We start from the raw sequence: 11,063 nt of genomic DNA on the forward strand, positions 1-11,063 counted from the left end.
TTACTTTGCTATTTCAGTCTTTTTTTCTTTTTTGCTGAAAACTACTAAAAAATATTCAAAACAAAAAGAAGAGGGCCCCCAATTAAATGCACATCATCAAATGTAGTATCAGTTCATCTCTACTCATGTCTTTCTCTAAGAATACTCTCTTATAATTCAACAAATTATACCTCTTTCACCCACATTTTTTAAAGCATAGATTACTGGGGGAAACAGGGGACTCACTAAGTAGGAAAACTTCAGGAGAATTTTTATGTAAATGCTAACTATGCTAAGGTTGTATCTTGTCTCTCTCCTCAGATCAAGCAGAAAGGTTTTAGGTTGAAAGAAGCATATTTTACAAACACTCCCACATGAGTAAAATGCAGAACCCTTCTTGAGTCCTATAATGGAATGAGCCTGCAACGAAAGAAGCCCCTCATCCTTTAAATCATCATCCACTGAATATTAGTAATCCTTTATCAAACTGAAGAAAAAGACCCTCACAATAGTGTTGACTGTTAGGATAACAATGTGTCTGTATATGTACCACGTACCCCACCTCCCAACAACCACCATCAGACACACATATACATGTAAATAAAAACATAATCATGGTCTCCATCTCTCTGTATCTGTCTCTCTCTCACGACACACACACAGACACACAAACACACACATGCACACACACCCCAGGATACCTTTGAGAAGAACATCAAGAATGATCACTGGTTATTTCACTCCCCAGGGCAATACATGTCCAGGTGACATCCAGCTGACTCAGAAAAGCATTGTCAGGCTAAGGTAGAAGCGAACAGACCTCACCATGAGAAGATATGCACAGTAATTTTTCAGTGTTGACCTTTTTCCCTTATTTTATTGATGTCAAGTAATTTTTGTCATTGCTACAAGAGTTACATTCAGGTTATTCTGTTCTCACTCCTGTTTGGAATTCTTTCTTCTCATTTTACTTTTAGATTCCAGTAAGATTCATGTGCTGTTCAGTAGTGCTGAAAACTTTGATTTGATGGAAAAATAATAAATAGCCTGTTAATATAGATTAACAGAAAATATATGCATAAATGCATACATACACAATAATGTATATATAGGTAATTCTCTAAATATGATATATACATCATAAGGCTGCTCATAAAATAATCAAAGTTGTAAGGGAAATCATGTAAAAAGTCATTTTATTACTGTATAGCTAATATTTTGATTTGGGAATTGCTAGGCTTTTGAAGAACATCATTGTTAGTACCTACAAAACACCCTTTCTCTAAAATATTATGCACATAAGGAACTTCCTCAAGTTCATCTAATGACTTCTCAAAAAATGTATAATTATAGCTAGCTGTAGGGTCAATAACTAGAAAGTTTTCTTAATTTAAATGATAATGTTAATGGTGGTAAATCATTGTTCAACTGCTACGCTAACAATTATGTTAAAAAGCTTTAGCCGATTTTATGCATTGAGATTTTTGTAATATAGTTAATATCTTCTATTGCTTTGAATAGATTACTGTGTTTTAGGCCCAAATTAAATCTCCTGTCAAAAAAATGAAAGAAGAAAGAAAAAAGAAAGAAGAAAGAAATAAAGAAAGAAAGAAAGAAGAAAGAAAGAAAGAAAGAAAGAAAGAAAGAAAGAAAGAAAGAAAGAAAGAAAGACATTTCTGCACCATCACTGTAAAATGAAGTCATTGGTTCCTAAAAACAAACAGAAAACAAAACAAAAAACAAGTCTGGCCATTATTTTTTTCTCACATATTTTATTGAGAGATGATTGTGTGAAATGAACTCTGTTTATTTACAGTGTACAATTCTGTGAGTCTCAAAAGTTTATAAACTTTTCATCAATGAAACCATCACCACAATAAGATACAGAACACTTCCAACACTTCTGAAAGATTTATCATGCCTCTGGTTAGTCCAGGCCTCCGTCCAACTCCATTTCCCCATCATCAGTGATCTGATTTGTTTTGCATATCCCCCTATATAATCTGCATACAGTATGTGCTCTTTTTGGTAGGTTTCTTTATTGTATTTGAATTGTATTGAATTAGACATTTATTTATTTTGTTATCTCTTTAAGTAATTCATTCTTTTTATTGCTCAGTCATATTCCATTTTCCATTATACACATATGGCCAAATTTTGTTTGTGCATTCTTAAACCGATGGGCAATTGAGGTGTTTTCCCCCTTTTAAATATTGTGAATAAAGCCAAAGGGAACATTCAAATGCATGCTTTTGAACCAGGGCTACTCCCTCCCTCTCTTGTCCCAGCTCAGCATGACGGGAAGCACATAGGCAAATGCAGACGAGAACCTAGGGGATCCTCTTCCTCTAGATCCCAATCATGGGCTACCATATCCCCTTGAGAGTGGCAGGCTGAAAACATTTCTTCTTTCCATGAGAGCTCCATGTTGCAGAATCTCTGTTTAAGGCAAGAGTGGTTATAATGTCTGGAGATCTTGCCCTCTACCCAAGGACCGTTCATAAGGTAGAAGCTCTAGCTTAGACATGATAGGTCAAGAATAATGGATCCCCACTTTCAGTTACCCCAGTCCAAAATATAGAGTTTTTTTGCCAAGAGAGACAAGCTTAGAAGACTATAGGCTACTGACGTCACCCAGAAACCTGCTCATAAAGTCAGGGTGTCACTCAGAGAACTGGGCCACTGCTCCTGTTCCAGAACAGTTGAACACAGGCTTTACGTAGAGTGAAAGGCAGGCCATAATAATAGAGGGCTCCAAAGCTGTCCTCAAGTGAACTGACTTTATTTGGAATGAAGTTTGGGAAGTTCAAGTATAAGCATAAGGGACTCTCAAGCTTAACACACATTTGGTGATAAACAGTTAGAGAGGCCAGAAACTCCATGAGAATAAAAAGCTAACTATAGACCAACTAGAAGTCTACCAGAGAGAACCAGGGACGGAAGGAGACAGTGAAGGAAGGCCTCCAAGTGTTGGAGCAAACCTCAGACTGGCCTGAAAGAGTCTTCTTGCTGGGCCCCTGGATGGCTCAGTGGTTGAGTATCTGCCTTTGGCTCAGGTTGTGATCCATGGGTCCCGGGATCGAGTCCTCATGGGGCTCCCTGCAGGGAGCTTACTTCTCCCTTTGCCTGTGTCTCTGCCTCTCTCTCTGTGTCTCTCATGAATAAATAAAATCTTTAGAAAAAAAATACACTATCCTTGCAGAGGAGACCAAAAAAGTCGATCAGACTGTTGAGAAATATATGTCCCACAACATCTTCAAAGTGATAGAACAAAAGAAGAATTAATGGAACCTCCCTACTGGATGAAAAATCTACAGAGGCACACCCAATAAAACGATCAGCGGAAGACGCAGCCAAAGCCAGCCTGATAAAGCCACTGTCATCTATGAGTATGCACAAGCCGAAGGTTGTACCTCTGAGAAGTCACACGAAAGGCTTCTCAGAACAAACAGAATCCAATAAAATAGCCAAGAAAAATAAACAGGGCGGGGTGTGGGGGTGACTGGGTGGCGGGCACTGAGGGTGGCACTTGACGGGATGAGCACTGGGGGTTACTCTGTATGTTGACAAATTGAACACCAATAAAAAATAAACTTATTAAAAACAACAACAACAAATATATAGAAATTATTTCAAACATATATTCTGCTGTTAAAAATACAATAACTTAAAATGTTAGATAGTGACAACCACACAGTATATACCCTTTCTGGACTGGCTTCTTTCCAGAGTATGTGCACTTATGATTCCTTCATGTCCTTCCACAGCTTAATAGCCCATTATCAACATCTCTCACCGGCTTGGCATATTTATTACAATTGATTAACCTACATTGATTTATTTAATCATCCAAAAATCCGTAGTCTGCTTTAGGATACATTCTTAATACTATATATTCTATGGGTTTAAGTAAAACATGATGACATGTATCTATGATTTTGATACCATGTGGAGTATTTTCACTGCCCTAAACACTCTCTGCTCCATCTTTTCATCCTCTCTTTTATACCACGAGCCCTGGCAATGGCCAATCTTTCTTCTGTCACCAGAATGTCGTGTAGTGGGAATCATGCGTAGGTGGCCTTTTCAGGTGGGCTTCTTGCACTTAGTAGTATCCAATAAAACTTCTTCGTTGTCTCTTCACAGCTGGTAGCTCATTTCTTTTTTAATATTGAATAATGTTCCATTCTCTCGATGTACCATACTTTATTTATTCATTCACCTACTGAAGAAAATATTGATTCTTTTCTAATTTTGGCAATTCTGAATAAAACTGCTATAGGTTTTTGTGTGGACATAAATTTTCAACTCTGTGGAATAAATAAAAAGCAGCATAATTTCTGCATTGCAGGTCAGTTAGAGCATCTAGGTTCTGTAAGAAATTGCCAAATTGCCTTTCAAAGTACTTGTAATATTTTGTCTTTCCACCAGAAACGTACAGAGTTCTTGTCACTCCACATGCTCACTAGTGTTTGATGTTGTCAGCGTTCTGGATTTGGGTGACTTTGATAGGACTGTGTATTTTGTTCTAATTTGCATTCTCTGATGGCATATGTTGTGGAACATCTCTTCATATATTTATTTGTCATCTGTACATCTTCTTTGGTGAGGTATCTGTGGACCAATCATATTGTTGTTGTTGCTGTTTATAGTTGAATATTAAGAATGCTTCTCATATTTTGGATATCCTTTATCGGATATGTATTTTTGCAAATATGTTCCCCCAACCTATTTCATTTCTTCAAAGTTATTTTTTTGATAATGTCTTTCGTAGAGCAGAAATTTTTTTTTCATTTTAGTGAAGTCCAACTAATCAATTTAGCCATGGATCATGACTCGGTGTTGTATCTAAAAAGGCATCACCATACCCAACGTCATCTAAGTCACCCTTATGTTATCTTCTAGGAAAAGTTATAGTTTTCTATTTTACATTTAGGTCTATGATCCATTTGAGTTAATTTTTGTGAATAGTGTTAGGTTTATATCTACATTCACATTTTTGCATGGATGTCCAGGTGTTCCAGCACTCTTTGTTAAAAAGTCTGTTTTTTACCGACTTATTATTTTTGTTCCTTTGTCAAAGATCAGTTGACTCTATTAATTTCACTCCATTTCTAGTCTCTCTATTCTATTCCACTGATCTTTTTTTATTTTTATTTTTTATTTTTTATTGGTGTTCAATTTGCCAACATATAGAATAACACCCAGTGCTCATCCCATCAAGTGCCCTCCTCAATGCCCATCACCCAGTCACCCCACCCCCCGCCCACCTCCCTTTCTACCACCCCTTGTTCGTTTCCCACAGTTAGGAGTCTTAAGCAGTATGTATGAGTCTAGGGGGACATCGCCTACAAGAACGACCGATTCTCTGAGCTAAAGCAGGGTCTTTCCATTGCGCCCCTTGTTAAGATACTTCCTAATTCCCTTATGTGAAAAGCTAATTGAAAGCTGCATTCAGAGAATGCTTCTTTCTCAGACTTAAGTACAGCTCACTTCTAGTGCTCCTGCACCTCCTACTCTCGAGATAGAATCAGGCTGCTTTTTATTTTCTTGTTTGTTTGTTTTATACATTTTTTAAAGATTTGTTTTTATATTCATGAGAGACACAGAGAGAGAGATAGGCAGAGACTTATGCAGAGGGAGAAGCAGGTTTTTCACAAGAACAGGATGTGGGACTCAATCCCAGATCCCTGGATCACAACCTGAGCTGAAATTAGCCACCCAACCGCTGAGCCACCCAGACATCCCCAGGCTTCTTTTTCTTAGAGGCAAGTTGAAAGCTGCCTTCAAGGAACCCTTGTTCCTTGAAGTTATGTATAGTGCATTCCCATTGGCCACCACACCAACTCTTGACATAGATTCTAACTCTCTTATGTTAGAAGCTTGTCAGAAACTGCATGCAAAGAAACAGTCAACAAAACTAAGAGACAACCTACAGATTGGGAAAAGATATTTGCAAATGATGTATCAAATAAAGGGCTAGTTCCCAAGATCTATAAAGAACTTATTAAACTCAACAGCAAAGAAACAAACAATCCAATCATGAAAAGGGCAAAAGACATGAAGAGAAATCTCACAGAGGAAGACCTAGACATGGCCAACATGCACATGAGGAAATGCTCCACATCACTTGCCATCAGGGAAATACAAATCAAAACCACAATGAGATCCCACCTCACACCAGTGAGAATGGGGAAAATTAACAAGGCAGGAAACAACAAATGTTGGAGAGGATGTGGAGAAAGGGGAAGCCTCCTGCACTGTTAGTGGGAATGTGACCTGGTGCAGCCATTCTGGAAAACTGTGTGGAGGTTCCTCAAAGAGTTAAAAATAGACCTGCCCTACGACCCAGCAATTGCACTGTTGGGGATTTACCCCAAAGATCCAGATGCAGTGAAACGCCGGGACACCTGCACCCCGATGTTTATAGCAGCAATGTCCACAATAGCCCAACTGTGGAAGGAGCCTCGGTGTCCATCGAAAGATGAATGGATAGAGAAGCTGTGGTCTATGTATACAATGGAATATTACTCAACCATTAGAAATGATGAATACCCACCATTTGCTTCCACTGATCTTTTTTATTCTTTCACCAATACCAAACTGTCTTGATTATTTTAGTTGTACAGTTGTGTATAGTTGAAGTTGTATGATGTCAGTTTCTGATTCTATTCTCCTTCAATACTGTGTTGGCTATTCTGGTCTTTTGGCTCTCTATATAAACTTTAGATTCAATTTCTAAGGTTTGTCAATATCCATATTATTTGTTGGAATTCTGATTGGGACTGCATTGAATGTGTTGACAAGTTGGGGAAAACCCACATCTTGAAAAAATTGAGTCTTCCTTTCCAGAAATATAGAATGTCTCTCCATTCACTTAGTTCTTTTAAAGTATTTTCCCATTAGGGGTTTATAATTTTCCCCTATTATTCTTGTACGTATTTTGTGAGACTTATACGTGAGTATTGTATTTCAGAGGGTGATAATATATATGGTATAATATCATTTATATTGCTCATTGCTACTTATGGAAAACAATTAACTTTTGTATATTAACCATGTATCCAGCAGCCTTTCTATTATCTCTCAGTTTCAAGACATTTTTTTGTCAATTATTTCAGATTTTCAGCATAGATATCATGTGAAAAAAACCTCTATTGCTTTCCTTTTTTTCCATTCTGTGTACATTTTTGGACTAGTCTTCCAAGGCTCCCAAAGCAAAAATACCATAGACTGAATGGCTTAAACAACAAATTTATTTTCTTACAATTATGGAGACTGACCATCCAGGAACAAGATGCCAGAAGATTTGGTTTCCTCTGAGATCTCTCTCCTTGGCCGGCAGCTGTCTGCCCCTTGCTCTCTCTTCACATAGCTACCCCTAGTGCATGGGTGCCTTGATGTCTCTGTGTATTCTCTTTTCTTTTCCTTTTCTTTTCTTTTCTTTTCTTTTCTTTTCTTTTCTTTTCTTTTTTTCTTTTCTTCTTTTCTTTTCTTTTCTTCTTTTCTTTTCTTTTCTTCTTTTTTTTTCTTTTCTTTTCTTTCTTCTTTTCTTTTTCTTTGGAGTTAAATTTGCCAACATATAGCATATCACCCAGTGCTCGTCCCATCAAGTGCCCCCCTCAGTGCCCATCACCCAGTCACCCCAACCCCCCGCCCACCTCCCTTTCCACCACCCCTCGTTCGTTTCCCAGAGTTAGGAGTCTATCATGTGCTGTCTGATATTCCCCACTCATTTTCTTTCCTTTCCCTTTATTCCCTTTCACTATTTTTTATATTCCCCAAATTTCTTCTTATAGACACCAGTCCAATTAAATTAAATCCACCATAAGAGCCTTATTTTAATTATATATTTGAAAGCTCTATCTCCAAATATAGTCATATATTTGGCAATAGGAATTAGGGCTTCAAAATAACATTTGAGAAGACATAATTCAGCCTGTAACACTTTTATTTGCTTTTTTGTCTTTTGCATTACCTAAGACTTTCAAAAGGATGTTGGAAAGGTGAGGTGAGGGGAGAAATCCTTGCCTTGTTCCTGTTTTAGCAGGAAAGTTCTACTTTGCACCATTACATATACTCTCTTAACTATAGAACTTTTAAATGTTCATTTTCAAGTTTAGGAAATTCCCTTCCAGTTTGATATGAGCTCTTTTACTTTTTACCATCACCAGGCACATCATGTGAGTTCAAAGGTGTGAAACACACCTCCTTTGTTGTACTCTACTCATACTAGTCAGTTAATCAGTACTGTGTATTTTATGTGCAATTTTTGAAATCAAGACTTTTAAATTTTACATTGTCATACTTCAAGCCTCATCAATAATATGAACTGATACAGCAGTTTCCTTGGCTCCAATCTTCTCTTTAAATATATCCTCCACACAGCCCTGAAGATTTGCCCTTATTACCAACCATCACCTTCAGGTACCCTACTTTATCATCTCTGTGTATTTTTGGCAAACATATACCTGGATTATAATTGTCTGTGCAAGGATGTTACTCACACTAAGTTGTAAGCTCCCTAAAGAATGACCTTATTTATACCCTAGCTTATCCCAGGACCAGAATATATTACACAGGTAGTCAGTAAAATTGATCAAATAAATGAATATTCAAAAGCATGAAAGAGTAAATTTTGGGTCACACACTATTTGATGAGAGAGGTAGCTCTCTGCTATACATTTAAAAACATTCTTTAGGATAATAAACAAAGATAAAAATTATGAAGACGGAAATTGAGGGAATGGTTGCTCAAAAATGTTTGCAGTTCTCTATCTCCCACTTGGCTCCTCATATTAGCTAGGATCTAGCAACTGGAGAGCATCAGAGCACTCATATCATAAACAACTTTTCAAGTTAATGTATATTAAGATTGCTTATTCTTTGTTTCTTCTTATTATACTTCTCAATATATGAAAAATAAAATACTTGATTGAAAGTAAAAATTCAACAACTGTTTTAATATGCACTGTTTATACACTATAGTTAGATAAAAATCATGTCTAGCAACAAGCCATCAAGATATAGAGGTCAGTTCAATAATATAAAATGTTATTTTAGACCAGTGGCAGCGTTCAGTTTGAAGGATGTTTCCTTAATATCCATGGCATCTCTAAATCGAGGCTGTTTTGGATTAAAAATGCCACTGAGGAAAAATAGTAATATGTGGGACATGTGACACCTTGAAAAAGCATCTGTTAATATTTTTAGGATGTTCAGGAGAATAACTTTCATTAATGGTCATAAGGAATATGAAAGAAATAGCCACAACACCTTTGATGGATGAGAAATAATAATCAAAGAATAGTATTTTTCATCTCTAGAAGTTTTCTTAGAGCCTCTTTGACATCTTTGTTTCTCAGGGAGTAAATCAAAGGATTCAACATGCGTTGAATGCGTTTTTTCATTTTCTTTCTTTTCTTGTTTTGTGACTCCTTTAGGAGAGACTAAAATTTTCTGATATTAATTTCTTCAGCAGGAAAGAAGTATTTCAATTTATCCTTGCAGCAAAGTTTTGGATAGGCAACCAGAAATACATATGAAAGGAAATATTATGTTATGAAACATATTTTATGGGGAAATAAAGTTAGTTTAATTCTCACCCCAAACTGTCTGCATTTACTCTTTAACTGTATATTGTCAATGATAATAATAAGTACAATAACATGACAATGGTGTGGGGTAAAGTCCAACGAACATCCTCTAATTCTTTAAGTAAAGGTTAAATGATGATCAACCAGGTCTAAAGTTAGTTTTACTTAGTAACTTTACTTGCTTGAAAGTTGTTTACTCAGGGGCTCTACATTAAGTAAACAATTTCTCTGGCATGACGGAGTGTCTCAGTCAGTTGGACATCTGACTTTTGATTTTGGCTCAGGTCATTATCTCAGGGTCTTGGGAACAAGCCCTTTGCTGTGCTCCATGCTCGGCATGCAGTGTGCTTGTCTCTCCCTCCACTCTGCACCTGCTTTCTCAAATAGATAAATAAAATCTTTAAAAAATGTATTTCCCCACAGTCACAGTCACTGTACACACTTTAGATAATTTAAAAATAGTTCTGTTTCAAAAAATCTCAATTTTTACATGAAGAAATTAAAGTATTTTTTAAAGATTTTATTTATTTATTAATGAGAGACACAGTGAGAGGCAGAGACACAGGCAGAGGAAGAAGCAGGCTCCCTGCAGGGAACCCAATGTGGGACTCATCCCCGGACTCCGAGGTCATGCCCCTAGCCAAAGGCAGATGCTCAACCGCCGAGCCACCCAGGCATCCTGAAAAAATTAAATTATTAAGCTAACTGCCATAAATATACCTTATGTAAAATAGTAAGGAAAGAAGAATGGATAAAAAGGAAGAAAATAATGGTAGCTCATAAAGTCCTCACATACGCAACTGGTCAAAGGCAATAGTTGATATTTCCATTCCATGCGTATCTTGGTCTCAACAATAACCTCAGTGTCCAGAAGCTATTCACCGGGTGGGATGACATAAACCTTCATTGTTGAAGGATCTAAGCTCACGTTGTCCTGCCGTGTTGAACTGCTCTACTTGTTCATGAATATTTGCCATCAGTCATAGTAGTATTAGGAGGCATCCTGGAAAATTCCCTGGGTTACTGCCCTACCTTTCTCCCTCTCATTTCTATTAAGATCTTTTGCTAGTCACTACCACTTACCCAAAAGAATGTTACAGAAATCCAAGTTCTTTTCATCACATGAAAGGCCAATACTCAAGAGATGAGCATTGACTGGAAAAGAACATGAGCTTTATTCCGGAGACCAGCCACCTCGGGGGAGGGTAGACTCTTGTCAAAAGGCCAAACCCAAAGTGTCTGCCTGGCACAGGCATTTTTATAGGGGTTTAAGGCAGTTAAAGGAATGCGGGTCCATAACATTTCTCGATTACATGCAGACTCAATGGTGTCAGCCATAGACATTATCTCAGTGTTTGGAGGTTGTGCAAATGGACTTGATTCCTGTTTCATAATGTGCAGAAGTGCTCTGTTCTTTCTAGGAAAGAATGCGTGATCTAAACATATAAAATGTAAAGACTATTATGTGAAAGGGAGGGGCTGAGGCTG

At 37.2% G+C, this 11,063-nt stretch overlaps 1 long non-coding RNA gene across 4 annotated transcripts; it reads right to left on the minus strand.

The window, feature by feature from the left end:
* Nucleotides 1-703: 703 nt before the first annotated feature.
* Nucleotides 704-10,659, minus strand: LOC144296687 (uncharacterized). Of its 4 annotated transcripts, none has more exons than XR_013363691.1 (3): nt 10,377-10,659; nt 9,256-9,428; nt 704-996 (listed from the first exon to the last, which is right to left on the minus strand). It is a non-coding gene; the product is annotated as an uncharacterized LOC144296687 (long non-coding RNA). The 4 variants fall into 4 exon arrangements; XR_013363692.1 differs by having other exon boundaries at nt 9,256-9,482; XR_013363690.1 differs by having other exon boundaries at nt 10,372-10,659.
* Between the last annotated feature and the right edge of the window lie 404 nt (nt 10,660-11,063).

Source organism: Canis aureus, chromosome 25 (assembly GCF_053574225.1).
Source record: "Canis aureus isolate CA01 chromosome 25, VMU_Caureus_v.1.0, whole genome shotgun sequence".
NCBI lineage: Eukaryota > Metazoa > Chordata > Mammalia > Carnivora > Canidae > Canis > Canis aureus.